At 39.3% G+C, this 25,847-nt stretch overlaps 1 protein-coding gene across 1 annotated transcript in view; it reads left to right on the top strand.

The window, feature by feature from the left end:
* The window catches only part of MDGA2 (MAM domain containing glycosylphosphatidylinositol anchor 2), a 925,916-nt gene that overhangs the window by 2,146 nt on the left and 897,923 nt on the right, over window positions 1–25,847 (top strand). The gene's annotated exons all lie outside the window — the stretch shown is intronic.

Raw genomic sequence — 25,847 nt, 5'->3', positions numbered from 1 at the left:
AACTGGAACACAGTCTCAGTTCTCTGGAAAACCCAGGGCTGGTCGGGCTAGGATGGAGAGAAGGGCAGGCTTGTTAACTCGGATGTTATTAAGTCCTCAAGAGCAAATCCAGGTTCCTTTGCCTGTCAGCAGTTGGCACCCTTGGCTTTTGGGACCAAAAGATACACACACACACCCTCAGGCTCTGGCTGAACTGAAATGTACGTCTTCTCCTGGGACAAGCGGGCAGTGACACAAAGGAAAAATAACTTTTGTATTCTCGAGGTATGGTGGGAAGGTTAGGACAACAGCCCTTGAGGGGACAGCAGGCCGAGACTCACCCAAAGCATCTAGGCTATGGCTGACATCCAGAAAAAATGAAATTTGCACATCAACACACCTCCCCCCACCGCCCAACCCCGACCCCCGGCTTGTGATTTCCATTTCTCTAGGGGCCGAGGCCCCAGCGCCACAGAGGCTGCCCAGGGGTAAAGGGCATGAGTGTATGTGGAAGCGCGGACCTTAGAAGTGACTTCGGAGTGGGCGCAGATGCTGGGGGACCTTGAGTCCTCGAACTCTGGGAGCCTAGAGTGCGCAGTGGGCAGCTGTTTGCGAACCGAGGCGCGAAATCCAACCGAGCCTTGACTCTCTCCGCGGTGTCTGGTCCAGGGCTAAGCCCTGCTGGGGGTGGAGGGAGAGGGTCTGAAGCGGTGAGGACTGGTCTGTGCTGAGCTTCTGCGGCCACTCCCCTTGCCTGTCTTCCTGCCTCCCTCCTTGGCTCTAGTCGAGAGATCCTCACTCTCTCCCAGCTCGAAGCATCTGATTATCTCCTCTTTCCGCACTCCCTCTTTCCAGAAAGAAATTGAGAGCTTTCTTGGTGGTGATGGTAGCGCGGCTCTTGCTGGTGGTGGTGTTTCATGTAGGATAGAGTTGCCGAGACTCTCCGGAGGTCTTACAAGCTTGGCTGATGGCAGGAGGTGGGGCCTTGAGCAGCAGGAATTCATTTAGAGCTCTTTTGACTTTTGCTGGACACTGATGTCTAGCATCTGAGAGTGGCTGGGATTCTAAGGAGGACCACTGTTGCAGATAAACGATAGAACCTTCTCAGGAAGCTGTTCCCTAGTCTGAGAGAGTCTGAATTCTGCTTATCCAAGTCTTTATTTCTCTCCCATTGGTTCATATTAACCCAAATAAACAGAGGGGTCTTTTTTTTTTTTTTTTTTAGTGTGTGTGTGTGTGTGTGTGTGTGTGTGTGTGTGTGTGTGTGTGTGTGTAGGAGATAATGAGAAGTGAGACAATCGGGTGGGGGTAAGGGATGTTTTGGAACTGTCTGGATTAGAGAGGCGATGTTCCATTTTCCTGTCACTTTTTGCCATTTAGATTATTTGCCCTGGCAAGTTTCATATTAGGTAGTGGCAAAGCATAAGATCTAGAAACATAAGACTTACCCTAGAACAGTTGCATCAAAATGATCCTGTGCTCAAGCTGATTGACATTAAGGGGGGAAGCATTTCTGCTACTGAGCTGATCCTAGTTATGAAGGTGATGATCTTCTTCTTCTTCTTTTTTTTTTTTCACTGTTGATGTGGTTATTAGTTACTTAGCTAGGAACAGAATTGGCTTTGTTTGAAAATTAGGCAGCATCTCTAGTCGTTATAAATGTCATAGCTATTAGGTGGGTGAAAACTATATTTATCTATTATTTTTCAAATCTGTCTTTCATATCACAGAAGTTAGATTCTCAAAGTGGTTACCCCTAACCTTCAGCGTCAGTGTCCCTTGGGAACTTGTTAGGAATACAAATTCTCATACCCGTCCCAGGCTTTCTAAATCAGAAATTCAGAGTGTGGGACCCACATTCTGGGTTTTTCACCTCAGGTGATGATTATGATGTAAGCTAAAGTCTGAGAACCACTGATAAAACTGCAAATTCCATTGATTTGACTTTGTAAACCATGACCTTTCTTAACCTGAAGTAGCTTTCTTTTCATTTGTGAAAACATTTATGGGGAAGAGAAGATTTTATTTTTATTTAGGCCTAAAACATTGATCAGCTGTAAAAAGACATAGATAATAAGAGTTAGTGTAAGATTATAAAAAGTGTGTTTTGAACATTTTACGTAAGGAGTCTTGAAAATAATTTAATTTAAAAAAGCAGGGCAATTATAAACAGACACATCAAAGACTAGGTAGGAACTTTGCCAGCATAAAAGTCTATGCCACTGTATCCCTTTATTTGCCTGTGTTTGCAGATCTAAAACCATCCATGGTACACACAAAGGATTACTTCTTAATTTTGTCTTCTAGTAGCTAGAATCAAGAGGAAATAAAATTAGTTTATAGGTAGTTTAGGCAAAATCATTTCATTGTGGTCTAAAATTAATTACAAGAGTTAGAAAGATATCACTGTGACTTTTCTTCTTTGAAATAGCTGGTCAGTCCCTTACTCTACTGCTCACCTGGAAAATTCTGAGCATGAAATTCAGATTTTTTGAAGTAATTGGGAATATTTGTTTTAATGCATAGTTTACATTGTCTTGAGTTAACTCTAATTGTCTTCCTGTTGTGCTTGATCTGTTTGGTCCTTTGTGAACTACTTAAGTATAAAAGTTTCTGCTATGGATCTAGGAACTTATCATCATTTATCTGGGAATATTGCTTAGCAGACTTACTTCATAGTAGCTGAGATTTGTGGATATGTGGCATATGGGTAAGGAAGATTATCCTTTGATTTATATCTGCCTGTCTACCATTCACCAATGATTCTGATGTTATTAAAAAGCAATTTTTGAAATGATATTTTCCCTGTAGATATCTATATTTGTGTAGTCTTCAGAATAAGTTTCCTTAATTATATATTGTCCTATCTTGAATTTTAAAAAGTTATTTATAGTCAAAACCTTTTTAGTAAAATAATCTTGGAATTGCAAAGCTTTATTTTAATATTCTTTTTACTATATTAAACATCACTGAAACTAAGAAGTCATTAAAGAACTGTGAACTGGTACCCATTTTTGACATTGTGAATTTTGTTGCACTAAACTCATTGCATTAAGTTTAGGAAAACTAGTAAACATAGCATTCAGGGTCAAAATGTAAACCCCAGTTAAATGCATACTAGTGCAATACTTAGAGCAGAGTGATCCAAAGTATTTTCTTAGTTTTTAAAGCTTCCTTTGTAAATTATTCTGTGGATGTTTTACTTGTTTTTTAGAGAGCCTGTTGATAATTACATAATTTTGAGAGTCATATCTCTTGTAAACTTCACAATTATCTTCTTTAAAAAGAAAAAAAAAAGCAAACTACTGTATTTTTTACCTCTGACCTATTATACTCATAATTTCCAAGGAGGTTAATAAAAGACTATAATTGCTGTTATAATCATTGTTGTTGTTTAGTCAGACTCAGTCATGTCTGACTGTTTGCAACCCCATGGACTGTTGCCCACCAGGCTTCTCTGTACATGGGATTTCACAGGCAAGAATACTGGAATGGGTTGCCATTTCCTTCTTCAGGGGATCTTCCTGACCCAGAGATGAAGCCCGTGTTTCCACAGATTCTTTACTTAGCCACCAGAGAAGCCTTATAACTGCATTAGTGCAGGACAAATCCCCACTGCAATTGAAAAACCAAGTAAATGTCTTTGAATAGTTTTTAAGGGGAGCCAAATCAACAGATGACTTGGTGTCTTAATATAGTTAATGTACTGCCCATAAATAGCTTGCAGGATGTGCTAGAACCAGTAAATTGAATAAATTTATCAACATCTGTATGACCAATTAGCAAGCTATATGCTCTCAATTCAAGTAATATCAATTAATGTCACAAATTTTAAGAATGACACCTCAGGCAGTAGCTGACAGAAAAGATTGGTGGAATTGAGAACCAAAGGATTAGGTAGAGAAGAAGGATCTGGAAGATATTTCAGACTGTCAGTGGGTTGAATCTAAATGTACAGCTTGACCCTAAGGGATAAAAGTGCTCTGGAAGGTCAGTTGACCATTACATCTGGTCCCAGAATATTGTCATCCTCACGGCAAGATTATCCCAAGGTGCAATGACTTGTGATTTTTAGCCCGTTTGAGTTTGGAGAAACCTTGTGATCAGGTACCGCTTTTTGATCGAACACATATTTATAGGGTGTCAGTCTGTGGGAGGAGGGAGGATGGACTTTATTGAATGTTGTTTAAAAAAGTAAATCTGAAGCTCTTTCATATACAGTTAGCTTTAACCTTTTCTCTTCCCACTTCTCACTCCATTATCCCTATGTACATCTGAGAACACACACACACACACACACACACACACACACACACAGCACATCCTTAATCATCACTGCTTTGGTCACCATCACAAGAAAAAGTAGGCTGTTCTTTGTATCTTGAGATGATTTTTGTCCATTCAAAGTTGTCCTTACTGTTTGTGTTACTGAAAATTCACATGCCAGATGAGCAGATTATTTTATACAGTATTAATTACTCATGTCCTGTTTGTCCCTGGGAAGCCTCTAAGTGATTTATTAAGTATTTTAGATTGACCAGGTTGCACATCAAGCCTAAGAAATCATTTTCTAGTGAACAAATCAGTGAGGATGCCAGGGTCCTGACAATTAGGAATCAGAGGTTAAAAATTTAGGGGTGAAGCAATGCTGGTGAATAGATGTCATAAAAGAAATTCAAGGAATGCATTTTTCTTCATCATCTTTGCTTAATTTTATTGCCTCTGGTACCAACTCTTCTTACTGATATTGTAAAATTCTTTTCGTTTTTGTTTTGTAAGGCAAACTACCTTGAACTTATTTTGAGAAATGGGGAATGAGCAAATTCTTCAGGAAAAAAAATGTGCTGTGTATTCTTAAAATGTACTGTTTTAATGTGACTAGGGTAAGACTCATGGGGATGCAGCTAATTGCTTTAGCCTATGGATTCAGTTTATGTCTTAAGATAGTGTTAGGAACCATGATCTTGGGTTGCTTTCCATCTATACAGATAATTCATCATTCATGTTCTCAGGCCTGGTTCTCATGCTTTGGGAAGAGTCTTGGAAGAGATAGGCTCAAGGCTTGCAATCAACAAAATCTAAGGCAAAGAGCCAGTTATACCCTCCTAGTCCTGGAACTGAGCTCTTGGCAGCTGCAGTGAACTAAAGGAATGTGCTATCAGCTCCCAGTTGAATTGGGGAAGATCTTACTTTCCCTTTTGGCTTTTTGGAAGGACAAGCAAAGTATTATACTGAATGCATTTCAAGTATGAATAGGGTGAACGTTTTTAGCTTCACTGTAATTGCCGTTAACTGAATAGTCCCTCAAAATGAAATTTCATTTCTTTGCTTCAGTGACTGTCAATGTAAATATATTACTTAGAGCAGACTGAATAAATGATTTCATTCATGGAGCACTATATCCTATTTTTATTTTCAAATCCAATTAATAAACTTTTGGTTCCGTAAAATCATAAAGTTGCAAGTAAGAGACTTTATGATGGCATTAAATCATCTCACTAATTTATGACACAATAGCTTTGTATTATGCTAGTCAGACAGTGGTCCTATGTTCTTTGTGACTTTTCTTTACAGAAAGAAATTTCACAACTCTTTTTCCACAGTCTAGACTTATTCACTGGAATGATACTTTTGCCATCTTGCTAAAATTCCTCATCTTCTTTATTGGGTATGCACTTAGTTATTTCCCATTGTATGCCAGTACAATTCCATTTTTGTTCTTAACTATACCAACTTCAACTGATCCTAGTTAAGCTTTTTTATATTGGTTTCTTACTACTCTTCCAAGATACTATTTCCAAGATACCATTTCTAATCTTCGTTTTCAAACACTTTATTTCCTTTCCTGTTGATGTAATTGAATTCAGGAAGAAAGATAATTTCCATTTCATAATCCAGATCATACATTCCCCAGGAGTTCACAATCACAGAAAAGAATTTCAAATATTAGGAACATTTTTTTTTCCTTTGGCTGTTATACATTTACCATAAATTTATCAGTTAAAGACATATTATGGTAGGAGTAAAGGTATTAGATATTATGATGTAACTTATTATTTCTTTTAGTAAGCTACCTCTGTGACTTTGCATAACAATGGGAGACATCAGTTTCTTACTGTTCCCCGACAAAACTGTACCAAGGACTATTATGTGGTTGGCAGATAGGGTCAGATATGTGACATGCTGCCATATCTGCAAGCAGCACATTTCTTGTCCTCTTTTGTTGTAATGAGAGTGGGAGGGATAAAAAGTAATGGAGCGACTCTGTGGAAAGGGAAATACATATATATATCTGAGAGAGGAAGGGTTGGTTCATAGCTAGGCCTCCCACAGGACTAAAGGACAGTAAAAAGGGCACTGAAATCTCAAAGAGGTGAGCAGGAAATCAGATGCTGGCCTGAAAACAGTATTGGAAAAGTGTATCTGCCCTTTAAGTGACAGCAAAACAGCAAAAAAAAAAAAAAAATTAACTAAACAGAACTTTGTTCATGCATGTCAAACAGAGGAAGAAAAAAAATGGCTACCATTTGATATAAAGGCCTCTTCAGGGAGATTTTTCTGATCTCCTGAATGGGAAAAATGAAGAATTCTTAAATAGGACCTATAGTCCCAGTGGACCAGATTACCCTACCTGCTAATTGATTGTACATAAGGAGAGAGAGACACAGATTAAACATTGGGACATTCTCTCCGTTATTTCTGCGGAGCTGTGAATTGAATCCAGGCCTCACCTCAGGTCCACTTATTACTGAAGAGTTGGAGGCCCCCATGAACTCAGAGTTTGCAAGTTAACTGAGGAGATAAAGCCGAGTGGAAAAACAATCAAGACTGAGAAATATACAAACATTTGACCCAGGACAGGAGAAAGCACTGATAGCTGCCATGGTTGGAGGAAACTTGCAAAAGCTGGTACATCATGATTTGAATCTTTCAAGTAGGTTGGTGATATATAGGTAAAAAGAAAGGAAAGGGCAGTGCTACAGCACGGATTCCAGCTGCAGGAACGGGGCAGAGAGAAAAATAACCCTGCAACTTGTTGCTGTTGCTCAGTGGTTAAATCGTTTCTGACTCCTTGTGACTGCATAGACTGTATATGGGGCTTTCCTCGTGGCATGCCAGACTCCTCTGTCCTCCACTGTCTCTCGGAGTTTGCTCAAATTCATGTCTGTTGCATTGGTTATGCTACCTAACCATCTCATCCTCTACCACCTTCTTCTTCTTTTGCCTTCAATCTTTCCCAGCTTCAGGGTCTTTTCCAATGAGTCAGGTCTTTTCCAATGAGTCGGCTTTTTGCATCAGGTGGCCAAAGTATTGGAGCTTCAGCGTCAGCATCAGTCCTTCCAGTGAATATTCATGGTTGATTTCCTTTAGGATTGACTGGGTTATTCTCCTTGCAGTCCAGGGGACTCTCAAGAATCTTTTCCAGCACTTGTCTAGTATTAAGCCTAAGCAGTTTCTCCAAAGTTTACTCCAACTAGAAAAATGAGTCCATCCTTTAACCTTTGGTAACTCTCCCTTCCCAAAGCCTGTAAATCTGTGAAATAAATTTTACTGGATAATACCCTGAAACTTGCTCAGGTATTTATGTCCACCAGATTCCTAGGTTTGTGTCTGTTCAATGTGAAGCCACCTAACCTGCTCATCAGAAGATAAGACAGTTATCTCTTGAGTTCCTGTAGGATACTGAGCCCTCCCCAATTCGAGGCAGTCTTAGGAAGCTTTGAACTTACGTAGGGGATACTTTTGGAGTTAAAGTCAAAGACTTATCAAAGCGTTTTTAGATTGTCTACTACTTAGAAGCAGTGAACTGTGAGTCCAGAATGACTTAAAACATCATGTTCTTTACAGATGTACAGCCACTGAGATGAATTCATTGCCCTTAAGAAAAGAGAGATATGTGCTTTTATTATTATTATTATTTTAAAAAATTCTCATTCAGAGAAGGATGATGTAGTTGAAAACTCTTGGTGAATTTGGGCTTTCTCTTCATTCACCTGCTGCTCTACTGCATGACCACAGGCAAAAAAAATTTTTTTTGTAATCTTTCTACCCCTCAGTTTCTGTATCTAATAAACTTTTAGGAAAGTGGACTGTTAAATAAGGAAAATGTAAATAATAGCAAAAATAAAGTATGGTTGCATTTTATATCTGGAGGAGAGGGAGAGTACATAGCGACTGTCCTCAGTCTTAGAAAGGCATGTTCAGGGATGCAACAATTGGATTCTAGCAGGAGTGCCATTTGGTTCTCAGAAAAGAGTAAGGGGGCAGGAAGTGATAGAGAGCAAGCAATTATAATCTGGAAAAAATAATTCTCATTTGTCAAACAGAAAATAACACAGGTGGTATATTGTAAATAGTGCATGTAATATTCATATGTGCACAAGAATGCCATTTGGTACTCTATCTTGTATGCCTCTGTGTTTGGTGTTGCTCCTTGGGCTATTCTCCTCTGAATTCACAGAACCCTGGAGTTTGTCCTTTTGCTCCTTAATGGTGGGGGTGAGGGTAAGGGTGGAGAGCTGGTATCCCTCCTCATTTATGAGCTCCAGAGACTATTAATGTCACCCTGACCTTATCATAATGAGTATATTTATACATGTTCAAATATGTGTATAAATATCCCTTTTGTATCAAAGAGCAAGAATAGTCTCAATATCATGCCATTTTGAGACTAAATGGAAAATAGCACTATAAATAAAAATGATACATCCAAATGGGAAAAATAGGGATTTATTTGTAAGAATGCAAGTAATTGATAATTTAAAAGTAAAGCCAGATAAAGTGAAAATAAACATTAAATGAAGCTGTCACAGATTTATTGTGCATTTGCACAATTGCACTCATCTCACAGGCTAGCAAAGTCATGCTCAAAATCCTCCAAGGCAGGCTTCAACAGTGCGTGAACCGTGAACTTCCAGATGTTCAAGCTGGGTTTAGAAAAGGCAGAAGGACCAAAGAACAAATTGCCATCATCCGTTGGATCATCAAAAAAGCCAGAGAGCTCCAGAAAAATATCTACTTCTGCTTTATTGACTATTCCAAAACCTTTGGCTGTGTGGATCACAATAAACTGTGGAAAATTCTAAAAGGGACAGAAATACCAGACCACCTGACCTGCCTCCTGAGAAATCTTTATGCAGGTCAAGAAGCAACAGTTAGAACTGGACATGGAACAACAGACTGGTTTCAAATTGGAAAAGGAGTACGTCAAGGCTGTATATTGTCACCCTGCTTATTTAACTTATATGCAGAGTACATCAAAAAACTGATGAACTGGATGAAGCACAAGCTGGAATCAAGATTGCCAGGAGAAATATTAATAACCTCAGATATGCCAGTGACACTCTTATGACAAAAAGTGAAGAAGAACTAAAGAGCCTCTTGATGAAGGTGAAAGGGGAGAGTGAAAATGTTGGCTTAAAACTCAACATTCAGAAAACTAAGATCATGGCATCTGGTCCCATCACTTAATGGCAAATAGATGGGGAAACAATGGAAATAGTGACATATTTTATTTGAGGGGGCTCCAAAATCACTGCAGATGGTGACTGCAGCTATGAAATTAAAAGACGCTTGCTCCTTGGAAGAACAGTTATGACCAATCTATACAGCATATTAAAAAGCAGAGATATTACTTTGGCAACAAAGGTCCATCTAGTCAAAGCTTTGGTTTTTCCAGTAGTCATGTATGGAGGTGAAAGTTGGACTATAAAGAAAGCTGAGCGCCGAAGAATTGATGCTTTTGAACTGTGGTGTTGGAGAAAACTCTTGAGAGTCCCTTGGACTGCAAGGAGATACAACCAGTTCATCCTAAAGGAAATCAGTCCTGAATATTCATTGGAAGGACTGATGCTGAAGCTGAAACTCCAATACTTTGGACACCTGATGCGAAGGACTCACTAAGACCCTGATGCTGGGAATGATTGAAAGTGGGAAGAGAAGGGGACGACAGAGGATGGGATGGTTGGATGGTATCACTGATTCAATAAACATGAGTTTGAGTAAGCTGTGGGAGTTGGTGATGGACAGGAAGGCCTGGTGTGCTGCAGTCCATGGAGTTGCAAAGAGATGGACATGACTGAGCAACTGAACTGACCCAAAAAATGACAAAAAAGTGAGTGACTACACTTGCTGTTTCCCATCTAGTCACATAGTCATTAAAAAAAAGTATCTGTAGAATTAAATGATAAGTCTGGGACCTTATACACCATTAAAAATGCATTTTTGTATACAATGGATTTAAATTATCCTTGGTAAACACTATTTTCTACTTTTCAAGGGTGAAAGATAATTCACCTTGATAATACCCATTCACATAATTAAGTACATCAGAGAAATTCTTCAGACTAGTTTTCTAAGTGTCAGATTATTAGCTCTATAATGGTTGGGAATGTTGGTAAGGTGCTGTAACCAAAACAAAAGGTCATCTTTACTTAAGACTTTAAACAGACAACAAAATCATTAGTTGGAAGCAATTTTGCCCATTATATGGAATGAACAATACTAGCTTGGCTAGGCATGCCACTTAAGCATATGCACACAAGCAGACTCTGTGACACACACAGGGTTAGCAGATGTGTGGTTCTGTAGTTGTCAGTCTTATCTTGGCATACATCAGAAGTAGTGAAGTTATCATCAAGAAGTTGTATAGTTACCGGTTTTTATCCTGGTTCTGAACTTGCTTCTTCTTTTTCATGGCTTATTCTTCACCATTGCTGTGATTCTTCTCTTATTCTTGTCCGTTCAGTTCAGTTCAGTCGCTCAATCGTGTCCGATTCTTTGCGACCGCATGAACTGCAGCACGCCAGGCGTCCCTGTCCATCACCAACTCCCGGAGTTCACCCAAACCCATGTCCATCGAGTCAGTGATGCCATCCAGCCATCTCATCCTCTGACATCCCCTTCTCTTCCTGCCCTCAATCTTTCCCAGCATCAGGGTCTTTTCAAATGAGTCAGCTCTTCTCATGAGGTGGCCAAAGTATTGGAGTTTCAGCTTTAGCATCAGTCCTTCCAATGAACACCCAGGACTGATCTCCTTTAGGATGGACTGGTTGTATCTCCTTGCAGTCCAAGGGACTCTCAAGAGTCTTCTCCAACACTACTTATATTCTTGTATTCACTTGTATTTTTATTTAGTTCGTGTTTCACACTGGACTATATTACCTGTACCTTTTTTTTTTTTTTTTTGTTCAGAGCTGCTGTATTAATATTAAAGTTCTCTGTTTTAGTCCATAATTAATCAAACCTCAATTTGGGGCTGATTTTGGTCTTAGTCATATGTAGGTTTGTGTAAGTATAATTTCCTAAGGAGGCACATTCCATTTTGACCATTCCCTGCCATATTGCAACGATATAATGACAGAATCACTGTAAAGTTTGGGATTTAGAAACTTACCCCTTTTTACCCAAGACAAGAATAACTCCCAGTGGGCTGCAGACTTTTCACTCAGAGGCTATTTATCCTCTGATGATTTCCTGTGTTGCACCAACAAGCATCCCTCCAGTCACAGCAGCTGGGATTCAAAGTGGCCTTCTTCCTGCTTCCTGTGATTTCATGATTTACTGTTGAACTCAATTATAATGATGTGATTTTGCTTGATATTTCAAAAAACTTTTAAGTTTTTAATTTTCCGTCATCAGTGAAAACCCACTGGTTAATGTCTTAACTCTTTAAGCTTACTTATGCAAAGAAGTAAATACTTTGCAACCTTTACATTTAATCACCTCTCCAGCTTCAGAGAAACTGTAAAGAAGATATCCATCTTTCTATCTACACACAAACTACACCTATATTTGTATGTAGAGTATATATGTATATACTGTAGACTGTATACTCATATACTGTAACTCTCTATGTGTGTGTGGGAGTGTATGTGTCTCTGTGTGCTGAGTGTGTCTTATGGGAGCAGTGGCTAAACTTTCTGCTGAGCTTGAGGGACTGGATGGCTTTCTTGCTTCCCTTACAAAGCTGACTCTGATTTAGTGTTGAGTGCAGTATCTCTTCTAATATTCATTTTGTTTTTAAATATCTTTTGTGATAATTCCTTTTTGTACTATTTCCAATTTGCCACATTACCTCCAGGAACTCCCATTACTTTCTGTATTTTTCCTTCTGTATTTTTGCAATTGACAGAAGAGACGTGTTTCTTAGCTGGGTAAGAGCAATACATGTGGTTTATTTTACCGGCAGTATAGTGATGTATAAACTTGAAGCCCAGTCACTTGCATACTCAGAAGACCATCCCTCCTGCTCTGGTAGCCAGGTCTTTATACTGGTCTTTTCTCTTTTCCAAAATGGGATTTTAGAGCACCAGGCACATCTGTCTTCAAGTGTGGATTCTAAAATATATTTTTAAACCAAGTTTAATTTACTTGGATTATCTATCTTCTTTTTCCATCTATCATTGAAAAATAATCAAACATAGGATACCATAATTTTTTCATAGAATAACTGCCATTTTACAAGTGCCTCCTATATGCCACACCTTCTACTAGGAGTTTTATATACATTATGCCATATTCTATAATCTTTGAATGAGGTAGATGAGAAATCTGAAACTCATAAAGTTTAACTAACTACCATATAGTTACTAATGGCTGAATTTGAAATCAAATGTGAAATGGATATAAAAATAAATATTTGTATATGTCCTTATGTATATTATTAAATTATATTCACATATGTGTGTGTAGACCTACTATGACAGAATCATACAAGTTACCTGAATCATCTTATGCCATTTATGAGACATTTCAAACACTCTATATTTGAAATGCAAATTGGGTATAAATTCTAGTTTTTTGGCCAAGAAAAATATATGTATATATATATATATATATATATATATATGTATATATATATATGTAGCTCATGTCAGCACTTCACATCACAATTTTCTTTCTTGGAAAAAGAAGATATAATTTATAATTTCATTTTTTTTAGAATCAAAATGCCCATACTGAGGGCTCTCTCTGCTATAATTTATTTTTGGACTGGGAGGATATTTTAAGCACACTCATAATTAGTGACCTGTAAAAATGAAGACATGGCTCTACTAGATATTCTGCAGAAGTAGTGATATTTCTCCATGTAAAATATGAAGCATTATGCTTATAAAAAAAACAGCCACTGTCAAGTGTAGTACTTTATTTTCCCCCAGGCTGATTAACAGTCACTGGCCTTGGTAAGATTGATAGTTAAATGTGATATTTGGCCTGATTTTTGCCTTGAATTCCCTCCGGGTATTGCTTGAGCATTTTTTTGCAAAGTTAATTGAGGAAACTGTATCAACGGGTTTCTTTTCTTGAAAATCTTGTTGTGCTCCAGAGGACAGTTGATTGCAAGCTCTGCCCTTCTCTTAGCTGCCAGGGAGTTCCCCAAACCTCAAAGCTTACAAATTAGTGCAGTTTAGTGATTTGTTTTAGGCTTTTAGCTAAAGCATTTGCTACTATAAAAGTGATTTTTTTTTCTATGCTTTTTGAATGTGGTTATTGTGTCATATAGTATAACCCTGTACCATTCTGGCTATTGTGTGATTGATACAGAAACTGCTTCGATAGGAAACCATTTTAAGAGAGAACAGGAAAGGTATTATATTCAGCTGTAGTGCCATGCATTTCTAAACAGCTGATGTTTTCTTTAACTGATCACCACCCCCCAAATTTTCAGAGGCAGTTGAGGCTTTAGAACTTTAACTCTTAATTTGGTCTGGTTGCCAGAGAAGTGCCCTGAAATTCATTATGCACTCATAGTTCACAATTGGGAATTCATTAATTTTTAGTATAACTGTGTTATGATTGTTGTGTTTTAAAGGCAGACCTCTTTATTTGAAGAATATGGAGAAACATCGATTTCGTGAATTTTTCTCTGAACAGTGCTTCTTCATACTTGAGCCAGATACTTGAAACTAGTGGTCTGTGACTTTCTGCACACTGGAAATTGTGATAATGTTGTTAAATGGAGTGTGCCATCATGTATTTTGAAATTTAAAAATCTCAAATTAAATCACAAACTTTTGTAAAGGAATATAGTGAAAGATGAATCAAATCAGTGTTCAAAAGAGCTTAATCATAGATTGGATGTTTTTACTGCTTCACATATTTACTGTTGTATTTCAGAGTACTTACAAAAAATAGTGCTCCCTGTTTTTGCATCTTTCTTTTCTTCTAATTTTTCTATCTTATGATACTTTGGAGGCAATGGTCTGTTTTGGATGAAGTTGCACAGTGTCTTAATGATTTGGTATAAAATTATATACCAAAAGCTTTAAGTTTGTCTGTATGTTATGGTTTATAATTTAATTGAATATTATATATATTAAGGGCTTCTCTGGTGGCTCAGATGGTAAAGAATCTGCCTGCAGTGCTGGAGACCTGGGTTTGATCCCTGGGTTGAGAAGATCCCCTGGAGAAGGGAAAGGCTACCCACTCCAGTATTCTTGCCTGGGGAATTGCATGGACAGAGGAGCCTCTGTGGGCATCTGTATGTTATGGTTTATCATTTAGTTGAATATTATATATATTAACAATATTTATTAAGTTGAATGTCTAAAAAAGCTGGAGTAGGTATTCTTAGAACAAAGGATGAAATAGCTTACAAACTTGAAAATGGTATTTAAATATCTTTAGTTGTGACAGAAAGTAAAGTCTATATATTTTAAAATAGCTTCAGAATCTTTTCTGGTGCCTTAACTGTCGACTGTTTCTCATTCACTGTATGTAACTGTCATCCTCCCAACAATTATTGTGACATCCCAGAGGTTTTCTCATTATTAATGAAAACTTAGCATTTGTACAAATGGGAAGTGTTTGATAAAGCAAAAGATGAAAACTGGTAAAGCAAACTTCCAACATACTATTGTGTGTTGCTCTGGGGGGGATTGAGTTTGAAGTTGCAAGTGGAGGAACAACAGGTGAGTTAGTCTGATCATGATATTGGCCCCCAAACAGGCAGAATCAGCTGGAATCACTTGATGGCTATTACAAGGAGATAGTTGGGCCTACGTCATGGGAATTTGGAGAAGGCAATGGCAACCCACTCCAGTACTCTTGCCTGGAAAATCCCATTGATGGAAGAGCCTGGTAGGCTGTAGTCCATGGGGTCGCTAAGAGTCGGACACGACTGAGCGACTTCACTTTCATGCATTTGGAGAAGGAAATGGCAACCCACTCCAGCGTTCTTACCTGGAGAATCCCAGGGACGGGGGAGTCTGGTAGGCTGCCGTCTCTGGGGTCGCACAGAGTCGGACACGACTGAAGCGACTTAGAAGCAGCAGTAGCATGGGAATTAGTAGAATGGATCAAGGTAGGATGAGGTGTCTGCTTGTCAGGGGTTGAGAGGAAGATTAACGAGCAGGTAGTTTCCTGGGAAGTATTAGTTGCATAGTCGTATCTGATCCTTGCGACCCTGTGGACTGTAGCCCACCAGGCTCCTCTGTCCATGGGATTCTCCAGGCAAGAATACTGGTGTGGGTTGCTATACCTTCTTCAGGGGATCTTCCTGGGGTGTGCTCTCTTGGAACTACCACTGGAAGAGAGGGAGGGAGCCAGCATTCAGCAGACAGAGAAGTTGAGCTGTGACTCAGTTACAGCAGAGTCTCAACTGAGTGAATGGGATACTGTGAAGTTGGAGTAGACTTCAGAGATGCCCCAGATAGAGGAAAACCCCTTTTCACCCCCTACCTTTTAACTAATCACTGGGTGTGGATTGCCCCTGGGGAAGACGTAACATTTCTCAGGATGAGGTGGCTCCCTTGGAGTGAAGGTGAAACCTAGAAGGAACTCAACCGTGAAAGCTTAGGAGGTAACACCCTTGGGAGCTGGGGGAATGAATGTCTTCATGCAGAAGGATTCTGGACAGTGCATCACATCTTCTATGCCTCTCCCCTTAGGGAGTTAGTATTTGTTTGCTTGTGAAAGTTCATCTCATCTGGTACCCAGTCCTCTGGAAGCAGGCCTCTTTTCTTAGCGATACATACAGAAAGAAAGTCTGTGGGATGAATTTCAGTCCCTGCTGCTGCCCCTGATCTCAGAACCATCATCATCCTTGATCTCTGATATTCATTATCTCTTATTTTTTAAACTACCTTTTCTAGATCTTCCTTCCCCACAGTGAACAACTCTGATGGGCTGGATATCAAGCATAGAGAAGTGACCCCAAAAGGCTTGGGATCCTGGTCACTGTGTCCTTCTCAAGCTACTGCCACAGCTGTTACATTTGTCAGTTTGCTTTCAGAATTGGGAGGGAGCACTGACAGATATTTAAGTGGGTCACCTGGGTGCCTGATGTCTTCCTCCATCCTCACATTAAATTTATAGTAGTCTTGTCTTCCCTTAACAATCAGAGTTAGTCGCCCTTGCCTGGAAGGTAAGGTAATTTTCCTGCCTGCTTGTCTTTTGCACGGGAATGCACAGTGGCTAGGTGGCGGCTGTCATAGGAGTTTGAGATCCTTGTTCTTTTGTGGAGGTTTTTGTTACTCCTCTGGAAGCCAGGACATCTTAGCTGCTTAGAGTCTATACTTACGGGGAGTAAAGCACAGATACCCCAAGTGGGTTACTGGGAGTGAAGGTAAATGGGACTCTTGGACTTTTGTGTTCTACTTGCTAAGGACACAGCTCCACATGACTGTGTGCTGAGTCGCTTCAGTCATGTCTGACTCTTTGCCACCCCGTGAACTGTAGCCTGCCTGGCTCCTCTGTCCATGGGATTCTCCAGGCCAGAATACCGGAGTGGGTAGCCATTCCTTTCTCCAGGAGATCTTCCTGACCAGTGATCGAATTTAAGGTCTTCTGCACTGCAAGTGAATTCTTTACTGTCTAGTCACCAGGAAAGTCCACAGCTCCATACAATGGTCATTAACTTAAGGTTATACTACTACTGTGGGTATGGTGCCTGATCCACTCAGGGTATTATCCCCAGGTTTCTCTGTCAGCTGCTCTTTCAAAAGACTGTTTCATCATTCTGTCAGATCAACAGCTTTTGAATGGCACATGGTGTGATATAACCAGTGGATTATATGATCATATACTCATTGCTGTACCTTTTCTTTTCTTTTCTTTTCTTTTTTTTTTTTGTAACTCTTCAGTGGGTCCCTGTGTTCAGTGCAAGGTTATGAGTGATCCTATTTGGGTAGATAACATATTCTGTAAGCCCCTGGATTAAGGTACTTGCTAAGGCCCTGTAGGTAGTAAATATAAACCCATACCCAGAATATGTGTCGGTTCTTTCATGTCTGAATGGAGTCCAGTGTAGTTAATTACCACTGAATAGCTGGCTGGTCTCCTTGAGGAATGGTGTACATCAGGGTGGGGTGGGCATTTAGCAGCAGCAGTAGCTGGGTAAGCTTGATGGATGGGAGCCTGTGCAGCTCAATCTGCACAGTGTCCATACTTTTCACTGTGGCTGCTTTCTTCCTGCACCTCTCGAACAACACTGAGGTGACTGACAGCAAGCTGACTGATGTCGACTGACCAAGTCATTCTGTCTATTTGGCTGTTAATTGCTTTACTCTAATTACTATTGCTCTGTAAAAAGCTATCCAAAGTTAGTAATTGAGAGTGGCCACTTTATTATGTTCATGGATTCTGTGGGCTAGGAATTCATACAAGGGACAGTCAGAATGGCTCATTGTGGTCCCATAGTTTCTGGACTCTTACCTATTAAGATTTGAAGGCAGAGGGTGTCTTGACCTCTCGGGACTGGAATCATCTGGAGGTGTCTTTATTCTGGCCGAGAGCTAGGACCTCAGCTTGTTGGCAGGTGGAATGCCTACATGTGCTGTCTCCATGTGGGCTTTCACGTTGTTTGGGCTTCATCACAGCATGGTGGCTGGATTCTAAGAGCGTGTATGCCTGGAGAATAGAAGAGGTCTTCTGGGATCTTGCTTTGAAAACTCTGTGCATCAATTCTATGTGCTTTTGTGTGAAGCAGAGACAAATGTCCACCCAAGTTGAAAGGAAAGGACTATGGATCTCCCTAGTTGATGGGAATAGTACCAAGTTCACTTTGGAAGACGTTCACATTGCACATTGGGCAACTAGGGAAATTATTGCAGATTTCTTTAGAGAGTACAGTCTGCAACATGACTCGTGGTGGATGCTCTCTTGAGGGCAGTAACATGCTAGACAAAGATCTGTCTACTTTGTGCCCACTCTAGGTCTCCAGCCAACCAACCAGCCAAGCTATTCACTGCCAATAAATACACAAGTAGATAAGTATATATTCTTACCTCAGCAACTTCTGTTTGCACACATAGTGTGTGATCCCTGAAGTTGTGTCCATGGTTAGATTTCTCCTCACGGCTGACTTTGAATGGGCTTCCCAGGTGGCACTAGTGGTAAAGAACCCGTCTGCCAGTGCAGGAGACATAGGAGATGGGGGTTCGATCCCTGGGTCGGGAAAATCCCCTGAAAAATGGCAACCCATTCCAGCATTCTAGCCTGGAGAATCCTATGGACAGAGGAGCATGGTGGGTCACATTCCATAGGGTCACAAAGAGTCCTGCAGGACTAAAGCGATTTGGCATACTGACTTTGAAGGCACCCCCTAGTGGGGTTTTAGGGCAGGTGCAGTGCCTTTTTAGTTTACCACAAAGCAAGTCAGTGTTGCCTGGTGGCTCAGAATCCACCTGCCAGTGCAGGAGACCTGGGTTCAATCCCTGCACTGGGGAGATGCCCTAAAGGAGGAGATAGCAACCTACTCCAGTATCCTTGCCTGGGAAATCCCATGTGCAGAGGAGACTGGAGGGCTATAGTCCATGAGTTGGATATGACTTAGTGACTAAACAAAAACAACAACGTCACATCAAGCCAACCCATCTAACCACCATATTTGGCCTTGGTGGTTAGAAGGACGTCTCATGTCGCCACAGGTGTGAGTTGAGATAAGTGAGCCACTGTTCATTATGCAGGTAGATGTAGGGGTCTGGACCACCCTCTGCATGTAGCTCACTTATGCGTTCTCTACTTGTGCTCAGTCCCAGGAATTCCATTTTTATCTAATAATGGATTATTTCTGGGCTTGCTTGATCTTTCATGGCTTGACTGACAGAATCCAGCTTGTAATGGACATTTTTGGCTACAGTGTCCCTTAATAGCCTATGATCAGGCACTCTGCCTAAACGAGGCTCAGGACTTCATACACTGTTTCCAAATTATTTTTAATTCTCTACTGCAAATGGTTTAGGGTTTCTTAAAATCTTTAGGTGTCTGTGTTGTAATTCTCTTACTGGGATTTGTCATAAGTTCTATATGGTATTTTCTCCCACCACAATAGTCTAGTACCATGGAGTTGTGTAGAATCATTTTGCTGAAATATCAGGATTTCTTCCTTTATGCCTGTACTTTCTGCAGAGCCTTTGACTTCCCTGTGGCCCATTCCTACCCAGCATCCTTCTGTCACACATGGTTAAGTAGATGAGAGTAGTGTTCCTAGAGTAAGACATGTTCCTTCCTGAATAGAAAGAGGCCTGATAGGGATTTTGCTTCTTTCTTACTGATGAATAATGTGAGATGCAATTGTTTGTCCTTTTCTTATGCAGAGTTGTCCTCCTATTGCTCAGATATTAGAGCCCTAAAACTTTCATTGGTAAGGTGTTTATTTTGCATTCTCTGAGCACATGTGTTTTACTAAGTTTTTGAAGTATTATACTTGCTATTTTTGCTTATCTGGCTCACTTCGTAGGATGTTATTAATATAATGGACCAGTGTAATACTTTATATAATGTCCATTAAGTTCATATCCTTATGGGCTGTATTATGGCAAAGGATGAAAAACTTACTATAGTCTTGAGTCAGGATGGTAGATGCATACTGCTGTTTGCCCCATGTGAGTGAGAAGTGTTTCTGGTTCTTCTTCTTGATAGAGATGGACAGGAATGCATTTCCTAGATCAGTTGTCAAGTACCATGACCTAAAGTTGTGTCAATCTGCTCTAGTGAAGATACTGCCACCAGTCACACACTGTGATTGATGCTACTACTTGGTTGAATATCTGGTAGTCCACTCTCATCTTCCATCATCCATTTGGTTGTTGTGTTGACCAGACTAGTGAATAAAATTAGGACATAAGGCCTCATTTCAGGTTATAAGAGTGGCATTTATATCATCCATTCCTCCCAATAGACGATATTGTTTGTGATTTGCTAGCTTGCTTTAGGGCTGAGATAATAGACGTTTTAGAGGATCCCTCACCCTAGCTGCCACTCTGCTGCTTTTTATGATTAACTGTGCCATCGTTGCTACTGATGCTTAAGTGCTTCGATCTGGCCTCTGTTATTTAGAGATCCTATCGTTCCCACGGCTGTCAGGGAATCCAATTCTGTAACGACATCTACTGTCAGTCCTGACCACAGCAATGTCAAGACCCCTGGTGCAGACATAGGCAGTTGGTGATGTGTCTGGCTTTAAACAGTATGTGTACTCAAGCTTTCCCACTCATTTAACCTTTTAGAAATATTCTTTTTTAGTCACTCTATGATAAGAGTATAGTGTTTGGTCTGGTTAGCCCCATTTTCTGGAGAACCCAGAGATAATGTAACCCCTTTGTCCTTCCTCCAAATAACCAGTAGTCTCAGTAACATTTTAAAATACTCCATTGTCATGTACTGTATTTTTACATCTGACCAATTACACATTTCTTGGTTTCTAAGATAATTGTTATGGGACTAAATTGTGTCCACAAAATTCATATGTTAAAGCCCTAAACCTCCAATGTTACTGTGTTTGGAGATTGAGCCTTTAAAATGGTAATTAAAGTTAGATGAGATCAGAGGATGGGACTCTAATAAAGCAAGAGGACTGCTGTGTGTATGTAATAAACCACACCCACACACAGGTATGGACACAGCAAGAAGGTAGCCATATGCAAGCTAAGGAGAGGGGCCTCTGGAGAAAGCAGTCCTACCAGCACCTTGAACTTGGATCTCCAGCCTCCATAACTGAGAGAAAATAACTTTTTGTGGGTTAAGCCCCCCAGTCTGTGGTATTTTCTTATGGCCGTTCTTGCCAACTAACACAGGGCTCAGTAAAAGAAACTACTATGATAGCACACATCTGTCCCCCTTACTAGAAATAAATTCACTCTTTCTTTTCATCTACTTTTCCATTATATGCTATATTTCTGGCATTTCTGTAACCTCTGTGTGGGTGTTTTCTTGGTGTTTCTTATTCTTCTTACAAGGACAAAAGTCCTCTTGGTTTACAGTCCCATCCTTCTGATTTAATTTTTTAATGACTTTCTTAAAAATTTAATTTTATTTTAATTACCTTTATTTTAAATGCCTAAGCTCCAAGCAATGTAACATTAGAGGTTTAGGGCTTTAACATATGAATTTTGTGGACACAATTTAGTCTGGAATAATTCTCTTGGAAACCAAATGCATAATTGATCAGATGTAGAAATACAGTGCATGACAATGGAGTATTTTAAAATGTTACTGATACTACTGAATGTTTGAGGGAAGGATAAAGGGGTTCCAAGGAAATGGAAATGGAGAATCCATTTCCTTGACATTCCCAGCTTCTGGAGGCTGTCCATATTGACCCATGGCCCATTTTTCCATCTGCAAAGCTAACAGTGTGGTGTCTCTCTGTGCCCTTTTTATATAGTCACATCTACCTCTGATTACCTTGGATGCACCCTGAAATCTAGGGTGTTCTTAGTATTTTAAGGTAGCTGGTTGCAACTCTAATTTCATATGTAACCTTGATTCTTTCTTGCCATGCAAGCTAATATAGTCAGTTTCTGGGGGTTAGGATGTGGAAATCTTAAGGGATGGGGCAGTGTTCTGTGAACAACAGTAATAAATTGATGCCAACCTTCCATTGTTTTTCTCAAATGCATGGGTAGTCCCTAGCAATAACCACCTGAATCTGCACTCCTTATATTACTATTTATCCCAGCCTGTCAATACCTGAGACACTGCATGCTACTTCCTCTCGTATGTCATTATTTCTGTTCGTCTAAGTGAGAGAGAGAAAATCACAAAAAGGTCAAGCAGTCCTCATCACAGATCTCAGCAAATCTCAGCAAAGAACTGTTGCTTCTGCAATATTCCTGTGATGAATTTATTCTATGAAAGGGAAACTCGCTCAGTTGTATCCAACTCTTTGTGACCCCATGGACTATATAGTCGATGGAATTCTCTAGGCCAGAATACTGGAGTGGGTAGCCTTTCCCTTCTCCAGGGGATTTTCCCAACCCAGGGATTGAACCCAGGTCTCCCTCATTGCAGGCAAATTCTTTACCAGCTGAGCACAAGGAAAGCCCAAGAATACTGGAGTGGGTAGCCTACCCCTTCTCCAGTGGATCTTCCCAACCCAGGAATCGAATGGGGATTTCCTGCATTGCAGGTGGATTCTTTACCAACTGAGCTATCAGTACAGATTTTATTCTATACTCCTGGGATTTGTTACTATTGTTTCGTATTTCTTCTATTTCTTATGTTCTCTAGACAACAGTTTTTTAATTTTTTATTTTAAAGGATCTTAACTATGGTAGTTTCAGGTTTTCTTATGTTGAAATATTTTTCTCGCCATCTAATAGTCTTACTGGAAAATAAGGCTCTGCCAGGATAGCACCCATACCCGCCAGTGCTCCATGAGTTGGTCGTTGGAAGTAAGGGGGATGAAAATGGACATTACATGGTCTGTCAGTCAGTATCATCTTCTCTTCAGCTTGGATCTGGCTCTGACTTCCAGCTACCCTCTGTGGTAATTTTGGTCATACATGCCAACTCTTTAGGTATTTTGAGATCCTGATTTCCGAGTTTTAATCCTGATTCTTTTGAAAAAAATTTAAAGTGGTATCTTTTGTTTTTCTGTGAGGTATGTGGACTCTTAGCTCCCTGACCAGGTATCAAATATGCATCCCTGCAGTGGAAGCGTGGAGTCTTAACCACTGGGCCACCAGGCAAACCCCCAAAGTGGTATATTTTTTCCACTCTAAATTATCAGTTATTGGAGAAATATGTGTGTATGTATGTATATGATACTGAAAAAGTACTTACAATTGTAAAAATTATTTAAAAAATTATATGGTACTGGTTTTTTATGCAACCTCCATTTTTCTGGTTTGCCAAAATTTTCTAAGACTTATTTTCTCTCAAGAAATAATTATATAAATCCAAAATGACTTTCATGGCATCTTCATAAGTTTTACATTGTAAAGTACCGCCTAATTCTATTTTAAAACATATATATGTTATAAATATTGGATAATTTGATATTTTCAGATAAAGGAAAATTACTTTTTGAGTTTTCCATCATTGCAGTTAGTCTTATTTATGCAAAATTTAAGAACAGTTGTATATCACTTGATACTTCTATTGATAGTTGTATATATATAAAATGAAAGTTCAGATGTCTCTCTAAATAATTTATTATGTCATTTTAGAAGTTTCATACTCAGAAATAATAGGTGAGATGAATATTGGCTATATTTAAGTTTTCTGTAAATAACTTATTCCAAACAGTTTGAGATGTTCCAGTAGTACTTTGTAATAAAGGAAAATAGTGTTTTCTAACAAGGAAATCTTTTTCATAGATAATGCTTATCAGAGTGTGCCCAGTGCTCAGTCACTCAGTCGTGTCCCACTCTTTCTGAGCCCATGGACTGTGGCCCGCCAGGCTCCTCTGTCCATGGAATTCTCCAGCAAGAATACTGGAGTGCGTAGCCATTCGCTTCTCTAGGGGATCTTCCCGACCCAGTGATTGAACCCAGATCTCCTACATTGCAAGCAGATTATTTACCACTGAGCCACCTGGGCAACCCCAGTGCTTATCTGTATCCTTTGCTAATTCCTCCTCTCTTTGGTTTCCAGATTTTAGGGATTCTCAGAGTTCTGTTCTCCCTCTTTTTCCCTCACGCTGCACCTTCTTGCCTTAGGCATATTGCACACCATCTCTGTCTGATGACTTGCAGACCTTTATTCCATATCAAAGCTCTGTTCTGAGCTCCAGTAGGTAACTGCCTCTTTCACGGTGCCACCTTAATTCATCAAATGCAGCAAACTTAATATGTTAAAAGCTATACTCTTGATCTTTGTCTAACTCTTGCCCCTCAGTTTTCCTGTGTTTATTAAAGGCCACTCTCATCTATACAATAGTTCATATCACCTGCCTGGAAGTCATACTTGACTCTGCCATTTCCTTCACTCCCATTTAACCAGGCCCCTGGGCAGGTCTCAGACGTACTGCTGCCATCACCCTGGTCCCTACCATTGTTTGTCACTATAGATGCAGCTCTTTAAGTTTGTCTTAGAAGTAGTTGTTAAAATCTTAGGATAGTGGGAAAGTTTTCCAGTACAAAGTTACCATTTTCTTATTCATCCCTTAAGAAAAATTTACCCCATAAGCTTTTAGTGAACACTCGAAGTTACTATGAATCATTTAGAACTATGGAAATAATTTTTAGATTATTTTAGTGAGTATACAGATAATTTACATAATTAATCTTAGAGATTTTCTATTGCACTGATGTTTCCAAATAAGTAAGTATGCTTAAGGTGGAAGACATAAGGTGGAACACATAGATAAACCATCATCATTGTTAACATAGTAGCTTCAGGTAAAATAATTGTTATTAATATAATTTTAGGCAAAAATAAATGATCTTTCTTCCATTTCTGTGAGTATTTTAAAGAAGATATATATAAAGATGATTTAAAGAAGTTGAACTCACATGAAGAGATCAGAAAACTGAGTAGCCTATTTTAGTAACTTCACTTAGGTTAAAATTTGGAAATATATTCTGCTGAGAACATTGTGTGATTTTATTTATTTAGCCTTGCTCTGTCTAGAAAGGCTATCACTTCCCCGTTTTAGTCCCTTGTCTGCCATTGATCCTTCCCTGACTACAATCCTTCCCTTCACATCACTGTGAAGCTGAGCTTTTCTTGCACTTGTATTTCAGTGCCTTCTGGTTTAGTACTTGATTGTTCTCTATCTTTGGTTACAATTGTTCATTGAGGGAATCATTGTTAGATGTTCTGTACATAGCATAGTACTTCCTAGACATTCAGGAAAATATTCAAACAGTTTTGAGAATGGACTTTGTCCTCAGATAACAAACATATACTCCCATTGACAAGACAAGGAAATCCATAACCATACCCATGATACCATCATTTACTGAGAATGAACCTGGTGTTCATATTTCATAAATTCTCAAAATACTCCTTTAAGAGTATCCAAATTCAGCAGAGGAAGCCGAGTCTCAGACAGATTGTATAATTTTGAAAAGTTATGTAGCTAATAAGTTCCAGAGTCCAGATTAGAAGCCATAAGCGTTGAACACCACAATCTGTATTCATGACTCTTAACAATATAAAATAGCACATCGTGAGATGGGCAGAGAACTGGAGGTTTTGCATGAAACATAGTTTGAAGTTGTGTGTATTTGAATGAATACTTGAGAATACAATTTAATTGGTAGGCACACTTTATTGTTTTGTAAGCTGAGAAAATAAAATGACAACGAAGATGCTGTAAGGTATATAGCTGGTTTCATGTTTTATTATATTTCATTTTTAGTTTTCTAAAGCTTTTAAAACAGTTATACAGCATATATATATTTCGGACATATGGATATCAAATATCTATGTTATTTTGTGGTTCCATATCAGTATTACTCTACTGCATGGAATAGTGTAAATTAAATGTCAAAATGAGGAATATGATTACTTTTGTGCACAAAAGGAGATCATATTTCATGTAGTATTTCTTAAAGGTTAAGATTTGTTTATCTAGTTAAGTTTTTTTCATTCAGGATAAGAAATTTTATACTCAGTCTCTAAGCCAAATGGGTGCTTCCGGGGTGGCTCAGTGGTAAAGAATCCTCCTGCCAATGCAGGAAGACATTGGAGATGTG

Source organism: Ovis aries, chromosome 7 (genome assembly GCF_016772045.2).
Source record: "Ovis aries strain OAR_USU_Benz2616 breed Rambouillet chromosome 7, ARS-UI_Ramb_v3.0, whole genome shotgun sequence".
In the NCBI taxonomy this organism is placed as follows: Eukaryota; Metazoa; Chordata; class Mammalia; order Artiodactyla; family Bovidae; genus Ovis; species Ovis aries.
Note: the sequence above shows the minus strand (reverse complement) of the source record. Positions and strands in the feature narration are given on the sequence as shown.